The sequence below is a fragment of the Lissotriton helveticus genome, chromosome 4_1, assembly GCF_964261635.1.
Source record: "Lissotriton helveticus chromosome 4_1, aLisHel1.1, whole genome shotgun sequence".
NCBI classification, from domain to species: domain Eukaryota; kingdom Metazoa; phylum Chordata; class Amphibia; order Caudata; family Salamandridae; genus Lissotriton; species Lissotriton helveticus.
In genome coordinates, this window is record NC_136063.1 from 95,645,265 (window position 1) to 95,667,011 (window position 21,747).

Consider the following 21,747-nt stretch of genomic DNA (forward strand, 5'->3'; position numbering starts at 1 on the left):
GTCCCCAGAAGAACGCTGCGTTCCTCGGAAGCAAAGCAAGTGACCGTTCCCCCCAATCCCCCTGAGTCAAAAAAGCCAAGTAGGGTGGCGGGAGTTTCATCTTTTGTGCTGCATAAGCATGGAACAATCTACCAGTGCATCTTAGAAAATCAACTGAGCCCCTTCCCTTTAGGACGGGGCTGGAAACCTGGCTCTTCTCCGAATAGCCACATTTTCTTTGGTAACCAATTAGGCAGTGCTTAGCGCCAGGCCACCCTTGGGTAACAGTCGCGCTCTACAAGCTATACTAATATAACATAACATAACATGAAGGCCAATAGAAAATGGGCACTATAATTTAAAACGTTCCTTCGAACGTTGTTTTTCTTCCTATTCTGGAAGTTGCGCAATTGGGCCTGGGCTCTTTCTCACCACCATCCCCAATCACCCAATTCCTTTTAGAAAGGTTGGCTGTGTGTGCAGGTACTATAGGTGCATGGTGTAGGGGACAAATTATTTATTTGGCACCGAGTAACTTTTGCCTACTGTCCTGCAGCGTGGATATTTCCTTTTCTGTTCAGTGCTGGAGAACAGTAGTTTGTTTATTCTGTTTCACCTTTTCCTGACCCCTGCAGCTGCTTATCAGATCAGGCTGTGCCACAAAGTTTGACTAACAGAGTAGGTAAGAGAATGTGTTACAATTCGTTTTTATTCTTTAAACCTGCACAGGCACAGCAAGGCACATACTTTTTGTATGCTTCATTTACATTGTTTTTTTATCATTATCATGGCCATGGATGCAAGACAACAATAAAAATGTCCAGATAACTGGTGATCCTGTTGCAGAGCAATCCTTTGCCTGTTGGAAGTTTTGAAATGCAGATAAGCTGTATTATGTGGATAGCTCCGTGGGTTACTGCCTTTGTCACAGAGATTCTTGTGGTACTTGCAGTTCAGAAGTTACAATCCTAACATAGGACAGTGACCTATGAACTGTCATCAAAGAGCTGCATACAAACATGAATGGTATAGTTAGAAAGAACTTCACTTTTTCTGGTACTATATAGTTAGAACTTCCCCAGTCTTTCAAAATATTAATGTTCCTAAAAAAGAGTTAGGGCCGATATACATTTTTATTAGTAAAGCCAACCCCCAACCACAGAGGTATGCTTAAAATCCTGAGTTTGTGCTTCCACAGCGCAAACCCTCTTAAAATATACTGTCCACCAGTATCGATGACGTGATTCTTACACCTTGTAATCCTCATTGGTTTATGTGACATTCCCTATAGACTGATTTACATACTTGTATGATTAATTGTCTCTGTATAATGTGTGCATGATGTAAAGTACTGTAACACCCTGCACTGATATGAGTAGCGCTATACAACAAATGAAATGCATATGAGAGAGTGGCTATGGAGAGATGAAGGGCACTGTTGGAGGGTGGTAGTAATGGTATCTGTGGAGAAACAGGTCACAGGTGGGGGCCAAAAAAGACTTTCGCAATAGCGCTAAATCCGGCCCTGCCATGCCTGTTCTGTTTTTATTTAAGTAGCAGTCAGGTCATTAGGACAACTGTGGAACACATTTTAAAGTGTGTGCTAATTATATTTACGGCTATATCCAAGGTTTTAAGTTTGAAGGTGATTTTACTAATGTTTTTACGGGAATAATGAAAGTGGAGCTGGATGGTGGCTGATATGGGGCTGGTGCCCAAGGTCAGTTTGTGAGATAAGGTGCACAGGAGTGGGATGGTAGAAAAGTGGATAATCTGCCCTGGAAGTACTTGTGTTTAAGCCTGGCCTGTTGGAATTTGAGGGTTTGCACTTAGGTCCAGACATTGCTCTTACTTTCAAATAACTCTACACATGCTCTGTATACACACAGAATCGAACCGTTGTATCATGGTGACTGTTTGCAAGTAGACATGAAGTAATCTAGGGCTTGTAGGCTACCACAAGAAGCGACAAATTGGGCATGCAGTGGCCCACCCAAATGCACCCTTGGCCCACCCAAATAAAAATTCATGGAGCCGGGCCTGAGCTGCATGGTGGTGGTATTAGGTGCACGTAGCCTAGGCATGAGGCCCTAGAATGTTTCGCCATCCCCCATCTATTTTGCTGTCGGGAATATTTTTATTCACATATGTCCCTACATAAACGGGTTCCCCGCTTGGCCCAGCGGCTTCATGGGTTATTAAGTTAAGTTAATCTTGCCCCCACCACAGGGCGGGCCGCACTCTCTAACAATTGGGCTGGGGCTTTCCCCTAGGCAGCGCAGTGTGCCGAGATAAACTACCCCTTCTGCCCATAGCCTAGATCCGGCCTCGGGATGCATTGTATAGCGCTCCCACCACCCTGTCCATTTTGCTATACGGAGTCTCACAACTTCACACCTGTGCTCTCCTTGTCCACGGGCTGACACCAACGGCTTCAGGAGCACCGCCTCCCACATCGACTCACTCTGCGATGCGAGATCCGTCCGGCTGCCCATTCTAACGTAAGCCCGATTTCCAGGTTATACTATCTTATACCCTGGCTGTGTCGCTCCCCATAAGCACTCTTTTGTTGGCTCAAGGTGCCCCTGTGAAGCCTGCCCTTCTGGCCCTGACGCCTCGTTGCCACCAACGGCCCAATGAGCCCGGCGATTTTTTCTTGAGGGCAGTCGTTCTGGCTTCAGGTGCTCAAGGGTTCTTGCTTCTTTATGTTTGTTTTCCTCTAGTGGCACCTCACCCCCTGATTAGGGGGGGCATTGCCTACCTTGGGGGGACCAATCCCGGTCGCCCCACTTCTCGCAGGCTTAAGTGACGGGGGGCTTCATGCCTCCAGGCGGCGTTTGTCCTGGACCCCCATAGGGTCTGGCTTCGCCTTCCCCGGCCCAGGTTTCAATAAGAAGAAGCTGTTTTATTTTGCAAATGTGCTTGGTAAACATCTCCATAGTTTACTCTTTGGACCGAGAACAAGGCATTGTAAGAAAGCTCACATGAATGACTGATGATGGCCAAACATTGTTGATGCCACAACCAAGCCATTACCTTAGATTTCTTTTTTAAATGTATAAGAACAGAGGATTTAACCCCAGGCAAGAGACAATGTCAAGCTCTTAATGACTTACTGGCAATGTATGGGTTGAATGTGAGGAGTGCTTGAATACGTACTCCAAAGGAATCAAGAGAATGGTCATACAGTGGGATAGAGAAGGACAGACTGATGCTACTCCGTTTTGATGGAGTTGAGCCTGAGGAATGTGACAAACGTTCAGCCCACGACAAGCAAAATGCAGTATTTTATGTGATGGATATTGTTGCCTGATGGAAGTGGAGAAGGGGACACATCACCAGTATATTGACGAATAAAGACCACTAATTCTACACTCAGACAGAGCATCAACAACAGCCAGGACCTGTAGTAAGGTCATGGGATTAACTGCAGACATGGCTAAGTTAGAATATGCTTGGCAGCCATCTTGCAGCTTTTTGCACGTGTTACTACATGGCTTATTCTCATGGATAAACTGCTGGTGCATTCTCGCATGAGAACTGTCTGCTTTTCACACATTTAGCTGTACACTGTGCTCCTCCTCTTCCCAGCGTGTTCAAGGTCGAAAAACAATGTATGCTGTTGGTCAGTCCCACGCCCATAGACACAACATAGAACACAGCTGCACTACTGAAAGTCGAGTGCTTTTTAATATGGCATTGATGCATGAAAAGGCACTTGGAGAGATTCATTCCAACGAAGAAGAGCTGTGCTTGTCCTGAGATGTTATTCCTTGCATCTAAGCTTTGAGGTATGGGGTCCCCCTGACAAAGCCCAGAGGTCTTCTATATAATAAACTAGCTTATAGCACGGGGAGGGTGGTAAGGCGCTGTATTCCTGTTTCCACTATCATTATAATATCATCATAATATGATTTCCCCTTTTGTGCTTTATGGAATTGTAACCATACTGATTATATTGTTCTTATGCATTTTGCTGCTAGTATTGGCTTGTGTACTGCATTATAGAGCACGTTAGTTAAAATAAACATTTTAAACTATATTGTGTCTCCGTTTACTCACGTTGTGGACAAGTATAAGTGTTTGAACGAAAGAGTGTTCTTCTTCCTGGGATTCCTGAGAGGGACGGAGTGACATGTTCTAGGATGTCTAATCATTGGTGGCTTCGCTGTAGTACGGAGAAAGAATGAGACACTATAGCTAGTCGGATTGGGGTTCTGGAACCGAGGTGGGTTTTCTGGTACACCACTACTCACAGAGGCCCTGGATTCCTGCGCATAGTTCTGTTTATGTGCAGAATCCCTGCAACATGGGGCACCTAATGTTGGTCTGGTTCTTATTTAAGAAGCACTCGAGTAGTACTGGTGCTTGTCCACAATACCCTCACTTCTGTTTTCCGGTAAACAGTTGTGACGGCATTACCTACCTATATTGATGTTTTTATAGGTTTTTTCAAGCTTGATTTAATTAAACGGTTTTCTTTTGAATTACTACCCTATATTGTGCTGCCACGAATTAAGTTGTTCTTCTTTCTTAGTCCTTATGGTTGGTGTCAATATTGCGGTACATAGCTGCGCACCGTCCGTCGTCATTTGCACGCATATGGAGTGCCGGATGCGGGTATCAAATTTATTTTTGTGTTTGAAGCTGATCCGGCTTTCCACTTTGAGTTTTTTTTATTCTTTGGTAACCTTTTCAGCAGTGAATGAAGATAACTTGCTCCATGTATACACTCACACTGCAACACCTAATGTATATATCGGCCTTATAGAACTCTTGAAGTTCCGATTTTGGCATTGCAGCACCGTATTTGGTTTAATGGCGCCCTACCCCACACAGTGACTCTAGTCCATTTAGGCCCTTTATCAATTCCAGGGGCCACTTGGCCAGTTTTGGCCGGGTACACACCACATCCACGTTATTTGGCAGTGACAGTAGCAGAACTTTGTGTCTTGCACGGCTCCTTAATTGTGGTGCACAGAGCTCTAGTGCAATACGTCTCACACAATCTCCAGGTGGGAGCTCCTGGGATTGCTGCGCAACCAGCTGGACCTTGCGGACTGACCATTAGTCCTGTCATGGTTAATTCGTTTATGGGCAAGCGTCCACAGAATAAGGATGATTTACCTTACTGGCTTGAAGAGAAATTTGACCGGCTGGAAGCGGTATTTCCAGATACCACGCCTTTGGAAAAACACAGGATTTTAACTATTGGTTTGCAGAAAGACTTAATACCCGAAGTAACCGATTGTGAAAATTGGGGTAAAGTGTTTGCGGCGTTGTATGCAAAATGTTTTGGCACACCTTCTATGACAGTGCTCCCCTCTGTCATTAAGCGTGTTCAAGATGAGCATGGACTGGAGGCACTGTGGACTAGGGGATGAGGTTGATTGGAGTGTTCAATGTAGTTGCTGATCTGATCCTTGCTAATGTCAAGGAAGATGCAGTTAACTTTCAAGTGTCTAATGCATTGCGCCGTGTCCCGGAACATGAGAAACCCTGCGAATTACCAAAAATCATTGCAGTTGCCTATAAGACAATTGGCCGCAATAGTTTGGGTGTTAAACCTTTTGCTGGAATACCAGCACAACAGCAAACACAGACGGCACAGTCTGCAAAAGACGACCGTCCAATATTTCCTAAGAACAATTGGACAAAGCAGGGGAAGCAACAACAGAAACAAGGGTCGCGTGCAGCGTCACCGGTACCCGAGTCTTCTGAGCGCACTTCTGATTTGCACGACCACGCAAGAATTAGGTTTCCTGACAGATTTCAGGTTCCTGATCAGCGTTCTCCTCGTTCTTCACAGGACACAACAGGCTCACAGGCTGGCAGCAGAGAACGCCAGGAGCGTGGAAGAGGTCGAGGTACCCCGCGAAGACGTGAGCAACCTCGTAAGAGTGACGGAAATGGCAAACAGGATGATTTTTCTCATCAGGGCCCACAGTTTCAGAAAAAGTAAGTAGCTGCTTTAACTGCGAAATATGCCCCAGATGGTTAGGACATGGCTCCGGTACCTAACATGGGCAGTAATGCTGCTAGACAGCGCAGCGCAGGTTACCATAGTGTGGCAAGCACTGCGTCCATTTCTGGAGGCTACAGCAACTGAAACGTTCATCACAGTTGAAACGGCTGATACCAGAGTGGCTCCCCCTGACAGATTATATGATATAGTCCTTATGATTGAAGGTGACATACAGCGTGTAATTAAAGGGATTTTTGGGGAAAATCTGACTTCTTCTTATACCATTTTGCTGGCAGAATCAGATTGGCCCCCGCCTTTTGTTCTTGCCGCTCAGAGGGGGGAGGAAGTAATACTCCCTAGTTATTCACATAACGTCTCCAAGGAGCATGCAAAGGCTTTTGCAGAAGAGTGGGCTTTGGTACTTGCACCGGCACTGAACCGTACTCAGGTGGGCTAGGATAAAGATTCTCCCGTGCATGAGATCCCATTATGGTCTATGCCACAGCCACAACCTCAGTATGCCTTCTGGCAGGAAGTTTCTGAGATTCTAGATCAATTAGAGAATCAAGGAGCAATTGAGACATGTGTGTCACCCATGTATAAGCCTCTATTTACCGTAACCAAACCTGATGGGTCGTACCGCTTAGTTTTGGATTATCGACATTTGAATTCTCATTGTCGTACCTGTGCGTTCAGAATACCCATAGTTCTGCTCTAGTGGACAGTATCGTTCATAAAAAATATATGACTACCCTTGATATTTCCAACGGATCTTTCAGTCAGCCTGTCACCTCAAAGCAGTCAATGGACCGATTTTACCGCCAGCGTTCGGCCATGGGCTATAAAAACAGCCCAGGTTTATTCTCTGCCCAGGTCGTCTCTTTGTTAGACGGCATAGACCCTGATGCGTACTCGTACGTTGATGATATTTATCTTACGAATGACAAATTATGGCTGCATCTTTGTCGAGTGGACCACATCATGTTTTTGTTTGCGGACTACGGCTATAAGTTTAACTTTGCGAAATCACACATTGCAGCGTACACAGTGTTGTTCTTGGGCTACGAGCTCAATAATGAAGGTAGAGGCTTGGCGCCTCACTTCTTGGAGAAATGAGCACATTTCAACAACCCTGAAAAAAACTACAGTCTTTGCTGGGATTTTTAAACTTTGGTCGAACCTATATTCCTGTGTATGCCCAGCGTATCAAACCATTGTATGCTTTGATACAACCTACTTTTTCAAAAGCCTGCTGGCTTCCGCAACATTCAGCTATCCTGTAATCTTTGCAGTCTGATCTTCTTGAATCTAAATACTTGTTGACACGTGATAACCACACTAAGCTGGTGATATGTATTGTGCCAGGCACGGTAGGTTTCACATACTTAACGTTTAATGAAGGCGACACAGTGCCTACTGCTTACAAGTCACAATTGTACACTTCGGCTGCACTTGGGGTTTCCACTGTTGAAAAAATCCTCACAGCTGTCCAGATGGCGATCCTGAAGTAATGCGCACTGGCACAGGGGAAGCACATTTTGGTTGTGACACCATATCCTGCTCTAGAAGCAGTGACGAAGGCAAGTGTACCAAACTCAAAAGCTTTGCATCCGCATTGGATACAATGGGCTACTTCATTGACATCTTCGGATGTCACCTTCATCCTCCCTGCAGACACAGGAGTTTTTACAGTATGAATTTGTTCATCCTGCTCCTGTGTCGATGCGTCCATTGGAGGAGTACCATTGTATCATTTACACTGACGGTTCTGCGCAACCGGCGACAGAGTCAAAGCACTCTTATTCGGCAGTATGCGCAATTGTGGCACGTGCCATAGTGAACGGAGAGTTCAAGTCAAGTGTTGTACACACTCAGGCACTAGGGGACTGTACCAGCCAATTAGCTGAGCTGCGCGCTCTGGTGCTCACACTTGAGTTTGCAGATCCGAATGTGACTACTCTCATTGTAAGTGATTCTTACTACTGTGTTCAGTCTTTTAATGACAACTTACACTTTTGGTCTCAAAATGGCTAATGTGATTCTAAAGGCAGCGCAATTAAACATAAAATGCTTTGGGTTCGGGTCACAGATCTTAAAGAACGTCTACCTCTCACACATGTAATTCATACTCTTGGCCACCAGTGCCTAGGAGTACATGTGGTTGGCAATAGTTTGGCTGATGAAGCAGCTTAATCGGCAGTAGCCACGTTTTCAGTTGCAGCGGTTACAAGATCCATGAATAAGTTTGATAATGACATCTTGGCAGTAATTGCTGCTACAGAGAAGGTTGGCAATTACCTGCAGGGTTTCCCTTCGAGATACTCTTATCACTTAAGTCCCAATAAAGTTCCTTATGTGAGGATTAATCACGTTGGTGACAGGTTGATTCCCAACACGGACTGCAGACTTTTACTGATAACAGCCGCACACATGCTGGAGTGTCGGCGACTGTTTATATCTTAAAGCAGCGTTACTGGTGGCGTGGTTTATATAAACAAACCCGTAATTATGTGCTTTCATGTGAAATTTGCCAACAGATTAAGCAGTCTACGGTAGCACGTCCACCACAAACACTGCTGCGTATTTCTAATAGACCTTGTTAGAATCGGGAGTCTCTAGTTGGCACAAGTAGGTACTTGTGACAAGTAGGGACCCTCTCCTCTAGTCAGGATAAGGGGATTACACTCCTAAAATAACCCCTGCTCACCCCCTTGGTAGCTTGGCACGAGCAGCAAGGCTTTATCTCAGAGGCGTTGTATGTTAAGCATTTGTGACCACATACAGTAACCCAGTGACAACACTACAAATGGACACCACACAAGGTTTTATATAAAAAATAAGTATATTGTATATATAGAGTTACCACAAGACCAATAAACGACAAAAATAATCCACAGTACTATTAGAATTCAAGAGTTCTGGTTGAAAAGACACAAATCAAGGTTCTATGCGAGTCGGTAGCCCGGTCGGGCTATAGCGTTGTTGAAATAACACAGAATCTAGCAAATCCAGCACACCGCGTCGGTACTGGCCCACTCAAATATCGACAGACTCAGTCACAGTACCTTTTACTTGAGGCGGCCGGCACGGATGTGCGAGCCGTTTCCAGTGTTCGTCACGGTGCACAAAAGAAAGCGTTGCAGGACGCGTTGTCCCTCGATGCGGTGCAGGCAGCGGCCCGTTGACAGAGTCGATGGATCCAAGGCGTGCGATGCAGGGCGAGACCTTTGCCTTTTTCTGTGGCCGAAACTGAAGCTGTTGTCTGGCTCATCCATGGGGTAATAACCTTGCAATTTAAATTTAGCTCCTGCATGAAGCATTACCCCCCCCCCCCAGGCCCCTATGAACCCTTAGGCAGTGCTTTCCTTCATGAGGTGAGGTCATTACCATTTGCTTACAGATGCTTGAGGGATGATGAAGAAGTTTACCTAACTGGGGAAGCATGCGATTCAACCACAGGTCATTCTCTGGTTTGCAAAAATATACAGTTGCACAGAGCCTGTAACCTAATGATCCGAATCTCGCATGCATTCTGAAAGGTATTCCAATGCCAAATATTACATCAACTTTCACTCTGCTTGCAAACAGTAGTTATCTGCTTTTGAATAATGAGGAATGCTGCGGTTTGCTTACCAACATCCCTTACATTGTGACAGTCTCGCAACGTGTGGTTTGCTGTAAAAATTTACTGTTTCCACCCCCACACGGGAGACTCGATAACTCGCTCTGGCCTTCCCTTCCAACCTTGAAGGCAGACTTCGATAAGTTGAGCAGAATTAGAGCATTGTTATCCCAAAAAGAAGTTTCTCTTACATCTGCACGTGAAACATTTGTACTTCATGTGGCCAATACCCGATCAGAGGTGCAAGCCCTTCTTAATACTGACCTCTCACTGCATTTCGGTGCTTTAATTCATACCATTTTCAATGCCTCTCATACTACCGGCCTGGCCCATTTTTTGAAGTTGTGGGCTCTGGCCTTGTGTCTTCTTTCCAAACTATTTTTGGTATGATACCGGCATTTATTCATTATATTTTTTCCAGCGTCTTTGGTGGGTTGCCACTATTACTTGCCTTAGCTGCTGGGGTACTGTTGTTGATTTGCCTGCTGCACAATGGCTGCTTTTCCTGTGGCCCTACACAGCCAAAACCGGCTGCAGGTGCTTTGTAGCCATATGCTTGAATGCTATGGTACTCTGCCCGTGGCTATACTCAGCGTGGCTTACAGATTGTCCTTTCGTTTTGCATACTACACTTCCGTGCAACCTGTCTCCACCTGCCTGGAATGTTGATTTGAATGGGCATTGGACCTTTGCTTCTCCAATACGATGTCTCCTGCACCGGATTTTGACCTACTGATGAGTCCCTAAGTGTCCCATGAGCAAGAGTGTTCCAGTGTTGGGATTATGGCTTGTGCAGCTGCGCTTGGAGTTTTGGCACAGCGGGATATCTGTGCAGCGGCACAGGATTTCGTACAATACATTTTCTTTGAGTATCACACAAGCTGTCCTCTAATGGTGCTGGAGGCACCCCTTATTGAGGAACATGTTTGTTCTTTTAGTTTGCTTGAGTGGATGGGGTCTCTTTTTTCTGACGATAACGACGACTTCCTCTTGGAGGCTGTTGCAACTAACTGCTCATACACTTTGATGGATTACCCTGGCTGGTACCGATCATCTGCAGGCTTTTCTTTCTTTCCCTTCCTTCCCAGAATTGTTATGCTGGATTTGAAATTAATTTTCTCTCCCGGATTCTCGAATCACTGAAAAATCGATGCTCTAACTTCTTGTTCAGACTTCTTGAACTCTGTGTTCTCCACCAACCACTGTCCGATGGCCTGACCAGGGGAGGGTGTAGTGAGTTCATGGGATTAACTGCAGACATGGCTAAGTTAGCATTAGTTAGTATATGCTTGGCAGCCATGTTGCAGCTTTTGCACACGCTACTACATGGCTTTATTCTCGTGGATAGACTGCTGGTGCATTCTCGCATGAGAACTGTCTGCTTTTCACACATTGAGCTGTACACTGTGCTCCTCGTCTGCACAGCGTGTTCAAGGTCGAAAAACAATGTATGCTGTTGATTCACTTTAGTCAGTCCCACGGCCATAGACACAACATAGAACACAGCTGCACTACTGAAAGTCGAGTGCTTTTAATATGGCATTGCATACATGAAAAGGCACTTGGAGAGATTCATTCCAACGAAGAAGAGCTGTGCTTGTCCTGAGTTGGAATTCCTTGCATCTAAACTTGGAGGTATGGGATCCCCCTGACAAAGCCTAGAGGTCTTCTATACTTATAATAAACTGGCTTATAGCACAGGGATGATGGTAAGGGGCTGTAGTCCTGTTTCCACACTCATTACGATATCATCATAATATGATTTCCCCTTTTGTGCTTTATGGAATTGTATACATGCTGATTATATTGTTCTTGTGCATTTTGCTGCTAGTGTACTGCATTATAGAGCACGTTAGTTAAAATAAATATTTTAAACTATATCTGTTTACTCACGTTGTGGACAAGTATGAGTGTTTGAACGAAAGAGTGTTGTTCTTCCCACGATTCCGGAGAGGGGCGGAGTGACAAGTTCTAGGATGTCTAATCATTGGCAGCTTCGCTGTAGTACGAAAAACTAATGAGACCCTATAGCAAGTCGAATTGGGGTTTTGGGCACCGAGGTGGGTTTTCTGGTACACCACTACACACCGAGGTCCTGGTTTCCTGCGCATAGTTCCGTATATGTGCAGAATCCCTGCAACAGACCTTAGGAGTAAACGACATGTAGAAACAAACACTGGCAAAGCCAACAGATCTGCGACTAAAGTGTCAAGGCAATAAACAGTGTTTATGCAAGCCTGAGTCTGTATGAATTTGCATACTATAGTCAGACTTACTGTCTTTGGTGTAGACAAACACACACACAAAAATACAACAGACAGAGCAAATTAAATAGATGCACCAATAACTGCAGACCAGTAGGCATACATTTCCTTAAACACAACACACAGTCGGATACTCTTAAAGCCAGACAGCATAGTGAAGCACACTAACACATACAGCTTTCATGTGCATGTCAACACACACACATAGTATATGGCTGCCGACATGCAACTGCTACTGCTACTACAATGCCTGGTCTCGGCCCGATTCAGCAGGTTAGCAATTCAACGCCCTTTGAAAGTTCTTAAATGGAGGGTTGCATACTATCTTAGCACACATGGAGTGATGTTTCCTGCTAGGCAATGAATGCTAATCCTTGGAATGTAGCCTGTAGCAAAACCAGTCAGTTTACTTCAAACTGAAAAGGGAAACCTAAAAACATTATGAGTATATAGATTGTAGTCGGTCCGGATACCAGAGAAAGCCTTTCATGAGCAACATACCTGAAATATTCTGATGTTACTTATGTCTAACCACTCAGCTGTGAAAGGAACGCCAAAGCAACACGTGGGCCGGTGATAGAGTTGTGCTTGACATAATGCAGTAGTTAAAATACAATTTAATATGGCTGAAGGGCACACGTCATGTAGGGGAGTCAGGGAACAGAAAAGAGGAACCAACCGAGACACACAAGGGGGGAGCAAGCACACATAAGAGGACTGTTATTTTAAAGTAACCCTTTAAATAGTTCAATGCAAGGTTTTGGGAAGGATTCGATAAAAATCCAATAAAATCAAGTAAGAGATAAATACTTCACTGTGCTGAGCCAAGATATGATTGACAAAATCACAAGCCAATAGCTGAAAGAGGCTGGTCAAAGACAAACAGTGATTTTAGGGGGCAGTCCCGAAGTCCACTACTTGAGTATTGCAAGAAATAGGTCTGTTTGAAACTGCAGTCAATACCCAGACCCAAAATGTGCAAACGTTATCTAAGATGAAAGAAACATGTTTTACAACCAGACAGGATTTGAGCCATTATGGTAAGATCTGAATTTACCTAGGTTTAGAGACTTAAAAATCATAGACAGGTGGGCAGTTTTCGCACATCACAGTGAATCAGAGGCCCAAATGTCTTTTTAGTAGAAACAATCTCTGAGTTGGCTGGCTTTAGTCTCAAGACGTTCACGACGTACCACAGCTTAGGGCATTCAGAATATTAGTATTGGAAAAACAGCTCAAGGGTGACTTACCAACTCGTACTCTGCTAAGTGCAAGGATATGTTCAGAGTCATCAAACAATAAGAAGGCCAGGGAACTAAAATAATGAAAATGGAGAAAAAAACAGAGAAACAGAGGAAATAACAGAACAATGGGGATGCTCCTGGCTGGTTATGATGCATCAGATTCAAAGGTGGGGGAGGAGAGAGACTGCTTGGGATCTGTTACAAGTGAGAATACAAATGCCAGGACTAAGCCCGAATGCCCAATTTGTGGAGAGAATGCAGGAGGATAATATGGCCAACAGTAATGTAGGCGGAGGGAGGATCCAAAGGAATGTGAGCTCTGGCACCTTGGTCATCCAATTCTATTCCGCGATCGTCCAAGATGGAAAAGACCAGCCAGTTCCCCTCTGTGGCTGAGTGGAATGCAGTGAAGGAAAGTGAGGGTTGCGGTGTGAGCTTGAAGTTGTAGGAATACTCCAGCAACTCTTACAAGAACCTGGAGCAACGTATGGAAATTTGCTGGATCTGCGGGGGCAAGTAAGGAGATTTTCCTAATCGTAGAGCGACTGTGTATGAGACGTTGGGCAACGGCACAAAACTCATTTTCCTTAATTCTTCAAAACAGGTGAAGCATGGGTTTCAGTAGAAGACCTCAAATCTTTTCGAATTATTACAGTGCTAAGGACCATTAGTGAGCGAGAGGCTTTAATGGCAGCCTTTAGTTTTGTAAAGTCGTCTTCAGTTTGAAGGTGCTAAATTAGTGCTAGTGGACCATGACATAAATAAGGGAGAGTCTGGGGCAAGAACAGATAGCTTCTCTGCATGCTTCTGCTTTATGATAGATCCATTATTAGACACTTTAGTGGAAAAATAACCAAAAAAAGTCCCACAGGTGAGATGAGAGATAGCGAACAGAGTTTTTTTTAGTCTAATAAGTTTAGAAGTACCAGATGCAATGAATATCAGGATCCAAAAGCAGGAGTGATGCTCGTCATGTTATGTGGTTATATTTATGTAGACACATCTGATAACCTAATATCGCTGGGATCAGAGTGCTCTTGACACTTACATGTGCAAACTTCACATTTTCAGCCCTACGTGTGAGGCACAGGGAAACCTATGATCTCCGTCTCTGCAATGCCCATGATGAGACTAACAGGAAGGAGCTGATAAGACGGAGAGAACCCTTGCAATGGTGGTGGTTCTGGTTCACTAAATGTCATTCAAAAAGAGCAACCTCAAGCACTTGTGATATGGCAAATAGATTAAATAAAATTTGCGGGTCAATTATTTTTGACATTCTACACATGAGTGACTGACGGTGTGAACATGCTTTAAGTAAGCTGTTGCAAGGAAAAGGATTTCCAGGACAGAACCCTTTAGTTCAGAATGATTGTGCATTTCATTTGACTAAAGAGACCACTAAGAACAATGTAATGGTAAGATGATCTGACCAGCCATTTTGAACCAGCATCTTGCATCGTACCTTAGACGCAGAACTAAGAATCATGGCGTAGGGTGTGGCCATGGGTGCGCATAACCTAACTGGCAAGAGGAGATGGATTTGTAGGCTTCATATCGGTTAGAAAAGAGCAAGTCTGTGGAGAGGAGTGTCCACTAAGGTTCAAGTCTTCAAAGATTAATATATCATCTCTATGCAGGAAAGTGGGACATGAATAAAGGTGTGGTACGCGAGGGACAGAGGACACCCCAGGTATCATCATAGGTGTAGACTGCGAGAGAGATAGTAATGTTATGTTCGGGACTGTCAATAGTAGGAAAGTCAGCAAATCAAAAGGGAGAGAGAGGACTAGGTAAGCTAGTCCGGGTCCCCTGATTATATGTAGAAATATCAATATAGGACTAGCTAAGTTGTGTTAGTGAGACTCAGGAGGTACATCTGTAGACAAACCATTAGGTTTGGTCATGAAGCCCTCACACACCAACCTAGTTGGTGTCATGCTTCATCATCGGGCCCACCACAGTGACACCGAATGTGTCCCGGGTGTGCTGCGACTCCAGATTACTGAGGAGCTGGTATGCTTGCTGAGTGTGCAGTGATAGTGAGAAAGAACGTGAAAGGTTAAAAGCTATACAGGTGGTCCCAGTTCCCGAGGGTGAAAGGTAAATTTTAATATCTGGGCCCCTGTTAGCAAGATAAAAAGGCTGTGGACGATGTGGAGTGTATTAAGAGCTCCTACGTCCTTGTGGTCTACATGTTTCAGCCAGGCCTTTTGATTAAAACTGGCTTTCCTCAGGACCAATGAGTATGTGTGGGTGACAATAAACTATATTAAGTGACAATGTGTGGAAAAAAGTGTCGCACTCGCTAAGGTGCTGTACGTGTAAGAGGGGGATTCCCTCTACTTTACTGTACATAGAACATAGAGACAATACAGACATACAAGGGAGAACCAGTGAGAATGGTATTAACCAAAACACAACATATGGCCGACTTCTAGTGTGCGTGAGCGACCTAGAGCGGCAGATAACGTGGCCATGAGCGTTTTACATGGCTGAAGTGAAATATGGCGGTAAAGTTTTAAACGCAGTGGCGGTGGTGGGCTACACAGCGAAACAAGCATAGCGTGAGGTACAGGTAAGTATGGTACATAATTCCTCACACTTGCTACTTGCTGTTAAAGCCTCATGGGTCACTTGGCAGGGAGGGGAAGAAGACCCTAAACGTTGTAAAAGGTCAGAGTTAGGATGGTACCTGTGGGGAGAAAATGCTGCTTACCCAGAGCGTCGTGTAGAGATCACTTGTTTACTCACGGTATTTCCGATCAGCGTGCTCCTGCGACCTATCGTCCTGCTCCAGTGTCCCGAGTGAACTCTGCATGGCTCAGGCATGGGCTTAAATAGTAGGTTCAATTGGTTGCACCTGGAAAAGGGGAGAGGGTGCGGTCGCGCTGGCTCTAAGTGCGCGTGTGCAAGGAGACAGTGGCACTCGCGTTGCGCATGCGCGGTGATCAGTTCCAGCGCATGCGTGTACTGCAGATCTCTACACATTAGCGCATGCGCATTGGAAATGTTTCGAAGAATTGTGGCAGGTGTCAGGGGACCAATGTGTAATGGCCCATTGGGGGTAAGGAGACGATAAAAAATATAAGCGACATCTGCACACTAGCGCATGCGCATTGGGGAAGTTGTAACCGAGGGGTAATGGCCCATTTGGGACAAGGGATGATTAAAAAGCAACAGTAGCGAATTAAAAGGCATAGAGGCAAATACAGAGTTGGGACAGACCACGAGTCTGAGCGCAGACAGGGATACAGACTAATTATTGTGAACAGACATGGAATGTTTATCTGGATAAGGCATTCCACGGAATGGAATCATTGAGCCCTTCTATATGGGTAGAAAGGCGGTAAATCCAGCGTTGCTCTTTGGAGAGTAGTGTTTTCTCATCGCAGCTGGATAGTGCGAATTGTTCAATGACTGTCCAGGTGAAGTCGTTTGGGGTGTGATTTTGGGTGATGAAGTGTTGGGTCAGCTTGCTGATGTTTTTGCCACAGCGCATTGTACTTCTATGTTCAGTCATCCTGGTTCTGACTTTCCTGGTAGTCATACCGATGTATCTCAAACCACAACGACAGGTGATCAAGTATATTAAGTTGGATGAGTTACAGTTGGTAAATTGTCGTTGTGTCCAGGTTTTTCCATTTTCCAAAGATAATGTTTTGGAAGGGGTAGTCAGGTGGCAGACGCTGCAATTGTAACACGGTTGGTGGCCTGTAATTTCTGGTAGACCCCATGCATTCAAAATTGTCTGGCCTGTTTGTTGTTTCTTTCTGGGTCTCGTGGATACCAGTTGGTCTTTCAAATTTTGTGCTCTTTTGTATGCAAACCGGGGGGGATCCCAGTTCCTGGTGCCTGAATTGATGATCTTCCAATTCTTGCGGATTATGTTGGAGACCTGGTTTGAGGCGGTATTGTAGGTGGTGACACATGTCATGGTGGGTGTTTCTTGGGGTTTGACAGATGTTTCAAGAAGAGCCTCTCTGTTCTGGTTACGTGCTCTTTTGCAGGATTTTGAAATGATTCTGGATGGGTAACCCCGGTCTTCCAACTTGTGGACCAAGGCTTTGGACTGGTGTTTAAAATCCTGGAGGTTGCTGCAGTTCCGGCGTATGCGCAGAAACTGCCCAAATGGCAAATTCTCCCTCAGGGGTCTGGGGTGGAAACTGTCAAAGCGCAACAAAGAGTTCCTGGATGTCGGTTTGTAGTGAGTGGTTGTTGTTAGGCCTCCCTGATCAGGTCTTATATTGAGGTCCAGAAATGCTAGTTCTGTTGGGCTGCTGGTGCAGGTGAACTTGAGAAACGGGTCAAGATTGTTGATCCAAGTGAGGAAGTTTTTTAGTGTCTCCTCATTGCCCTCCCAGACAATGAAAATGTCGTCGATATATCGACGCCAAATTGTTATGTTAGCTGAGTAGGGGTTCGTGGGGGCTTCGATGTTCGTCTGTTCAAAATGGTGGACGTATAGCCCCGCCACGCTGGGCGCAAAGACACTCCCCATAGAGGTACCATTGGTTTGTAGGAAGAATGTGTCCTCATATTCGAAATAATTCTCTTTCAATGCTAATGAGGCGCAGTCCATGATGAAGTGACGTGGGGTGCGATGTTGCCAATCAATCTCCATCAGGACATCGTGGAGTACCTTCAGTGTGGCATCTTGGGGGAGGCTCGTATATAAGCTCTCAATATCCAGTCCGACCAGGAGATGTTTATCTGGGTCGAAACTGACATCTCTGATGATGTTGAGGAGATGTTTCGTGTCCTGGATGTAGGATCGAGTTTTCTGAACTAGCGGGTTGAGGTAGTGATCACAGAACCGTGATAGCGGTTCTAGAAGGGATTTGATGCCTGACACTATGGGTCTTCCCGGTGGTGGGGTGACCCCTTTGTGCACTTTGGGCATGATGTAGAAATAGGGTACTTTTGCGTCACGTGTATTAAGATATTCAGCTTCTTGCTTCGAGATGTAGTCTGCGTCAGAAGCCTCTTGCACTAGTTCTGTGATCTTTTTCTGTAAATCTTTAGAGGGATCTCTCTGTAATATTCTGTAGTTGCGAGTGTCGCTTAGAAGCCTGCGGCATTCGGTGTCGTAGTCGCATTTGTTCATGATGACTATTCCGCCTCCTTTATCCGCTGGTTTGATGATGCGAGTGGGGTCATTTTGGAGTTTCTTGACGATTTCCCTGTCTCGAAAGGAAAGGTTATTGAAATGGTTTTGGGGCTGTAATTTCTCGACCTCTGAGTATACCGCCAACTCAAAGGTGCTGATCTCTACTGGCACAGTGGCAGGTGGCGGGGTGAAGTTGGATTTAGGTTTCAGGCCTGTTTCATTGATGATCTCTGGGTCAATGGGTTTCTCCTTATTTTCGAAAAACGCTTTTAACCTCAGTTTTCTGAAAAACTCGGTCAGTTCGACATGGAGTTTGAAAGTATATAGTCTGGTGGTGGGAACAAACGACAGTCCTTTATTAAGGACGCTGGTTTCCTCATTGGTGAGGGGTGTGTCAGAAAGGTTGAATACTAGAGTGCTAGTATTAGTTGGTTCAGTTATTTGCTGGGGCCTGCTTGCTCTTTGGCTTTGTTCCTTGTGTTGGCACTCACTGGGTCCTCTTCTGCTGTCCACTGTGCTGGTTGAGGTGCCCACTGTACTTGCTGTGGCGGATTCCTTCTCTTGCCGCGAGGTCTGCGGCCTTGGCCTAAAAAAGGATATCTTTGGTTTGGGTTGTTTTGGTAATACGGCACCTGGCCAGGCGGGTATAGTAGGAAAGTGTCATTTTGGGTGTCGTGGTGGGATTCTGAGGATGGCAGCTGTTGCGTTCATCAGGCCTCTCTTTTCCCTGATGCGCATTTCAAACCACAAAGGGAAGGTGCTTTAGGAGGCAGACTGGAAGCAGGGAGGGAAATATTAGAAGCTAATACAGGTTATTTTTGCTTTTAAAGTCTCAAACTGTACAGCAGGATGGTTTTCAGAGCCCTTCTACACTGCAACTTATCTGCTTTTAGCGAAGGTATGCACAGCGATTTCCACAAGGAATAGCATTTGAAGTGGAGAGATTTACCCTCAAAAACATTTGTAAAACTCTAGATGTATGGCTGGCAAAGAAGTTTTTAATAAGGCGAAAACAAAGAGTAAGCATAAGAGGTTCATCTTCTCAGCCTACTGTTGCTCTAAGATGTTGGGATTGTCCTTTATACAAGGGAAGCAAGCAAGCCTACCTACCAAGAGGTGCCAGAATCACTGAGTGAGTCAAGCATGATGTTCGTGTTACTATAGCTGGCGAGGTCAATAGTTCTTATTTGGGGGGTCGGGTGCAAAGTTTTGAATAGGTGCGGAGAATTGTTTTGTGATTTAAGATTTGTTGGTGCTTACTTGTTCAGGGTGAGGATCAAGGAGCTAGAGTGATGATCTGAAAAGTTTAAAGGTGATCTTGTAGGCAGGAGGGAGACAGGAGTAAAAAAAAAAAAAGATGAAAATGTGGTTGGTGGCTTGGTTAGGTGTGTTGAGAATGTTTGGATCTATGGGATGAGTGTGGAGAGGAAGAACTCTTATGATGTTGGCAGTGATATCTCTTGGAAGATTGAATTCTACATGAAACAACTTGTGGTACGCAGATGATTCTAGCAAATTCAGGAAATCATTCAAATAAGTATTGGTGAAGCGGGGCAATCTCTAGTTGAAGGGAAACGTGATGAGGTAGGGAGACGCGATGGTAGGTTGTTCGGGCGGTAAGAACTGGTGAAGTGGTCTCTGGTTCAAAATAACTGCGAGGGGTGGTTGAGAAGATGGTAAGTTATGCTGTGTGAAACCCGATGAGGCCTTGAAAACTCTACTTGCGCACTAGCGATGGTGAGTCAATTTTTTCAGGGTAAGCCAATTTTCCAGCCTACTGACTTGACCCACCTTGGGAGCTAATGCATGAATTGCTGCGCTAAATATAGCCTGCAAACTGCAGCTTACTGAATGCAGCGTGAGGCTCCGATAGCTTTGTGCCGGGCAGCACTCACATGAAATTTAGCAAACCATCTCCTTGAGATGTTGATAATGCAATAGATGGCAAAGGTAAGAGAGATTGGAAAAAGCGGATACTAAATGAGCCACCGCTGAATGCAAAGACTTTAAGATGACAGCAGCTCTAATGACTAGGCTGGCAAACCTGCAGATCATTTTAACAGCATTAGCGTGCGGATGGACATCTTTTCATCCCAGCTTGCAGCACACTTTGTACTGTGCGATACCAGATTGTGGGTCTAATGCACCAAAGCCAGGTGAAGTAAATAATGAAAGTCACTAGACCTGCAGGCCCAGTAAAATTTGTAAGATGGTTTGAGGCCGGCCAAACTACTGAGAAGTGTGGCAGTTCGTGAGGGGGTGCAAAAGCAGGCAGGTTTTTGCATGAAGCAGCAGCTGCTTGTAGTTTTTTTAAGTTGATCATGTTGAAGCAGCACCTTGTAGCCATCGGGGACGATCTCACTCAAAATTACTTAATATTAGTGATGTAGGCACGAGCCATGTCTCTGTGATGAACAGTGCGGTATACAACCTTTACCACGCATTTTTTACCACGCACTACCATTACAACGCGGTTTTTACCACGCATACCATTACAACGCATTGCACTGGGGGGCGCTCTAGGATAGGGAATAGGTTAATTTACTATCCAATAACCTTCCCTAGTGTCCACGGGGACTGGAGTTGGAATAGTAAATTAAACTATTCACTATCCAGCACCCCAAAGCGCTATGCGTTGTAATGGTATGCGTGGTAAAAACCGTGTTGTAATGGTATGCGTGGTAAAAGTATGCGTTGTAACGTCATACATCCGAACAGTGCATCCTCGTTGCTCCGTAGAATGGTGCTGACTGAGCTGTGAAGTTACCAGGCCTAAGCATGAATGGTTCATGCAGGCCAGGTGATTCCTTGTTTGCACTGTGGGGCTTGCAGTCCTGAATGTTTATTGGAATTCATATTAGAAGTATTCGAATACAAAGAAAGCCTCCCACCCTGGATGGGCTGCTCACAGGTGGACTAGGGAAGCCTGTGAGCTCCCTCTCTGCAATGTCCACGGTGTGGCTAGTAGGAAAGAGCGGAGGGCACTGCTGTGGTTTACTTGGCATGATATGTGCTGTGATACAGGGCACTGGGACGGAGGCGGTCAGATGTATAGGAGCCTTGGGTGAAGCGTGTGATTTGGAGGTGAAGTGAGTGCATAGGATATTTTTTTTTTTTTTTTTTTGGCAGAGTTTTATATAGCGCGAACTAGAACCGAACCGAATCAGTTATCAGAGCGCTTTACATAGCACCAGTTACGTTACATGAGGACACACTTTCATTTTAGGCACGGGGAGATTAAGTGATTTGCCCAGAATCACAGGGGGGTTTTGGCGTCGTTACCGAGACTCGAACCAAGTTCCCCAGGTCCGAGGTCGAGCGCCTTAGCCGTTAGGCCAACCCCTGTCTTTTTAACATGTGTGAAGCTAGCAGGTCTCCCACTGGAGCAGGATATATTTAGGGAGTTCAGTCTGCTGCTGATTTCTGCGTGGGTATGTCTAGGAGGGTAATTCTTGTTTCAGGATGCCAAGCAGGAAGTTTTTAATGCCTCTGTAAAGTACTTCCGAGTTAGGCTTGCTGGTGTGCGCTGTTTTAAAGTGAGTGATGTAGGGAATGTTGTGATC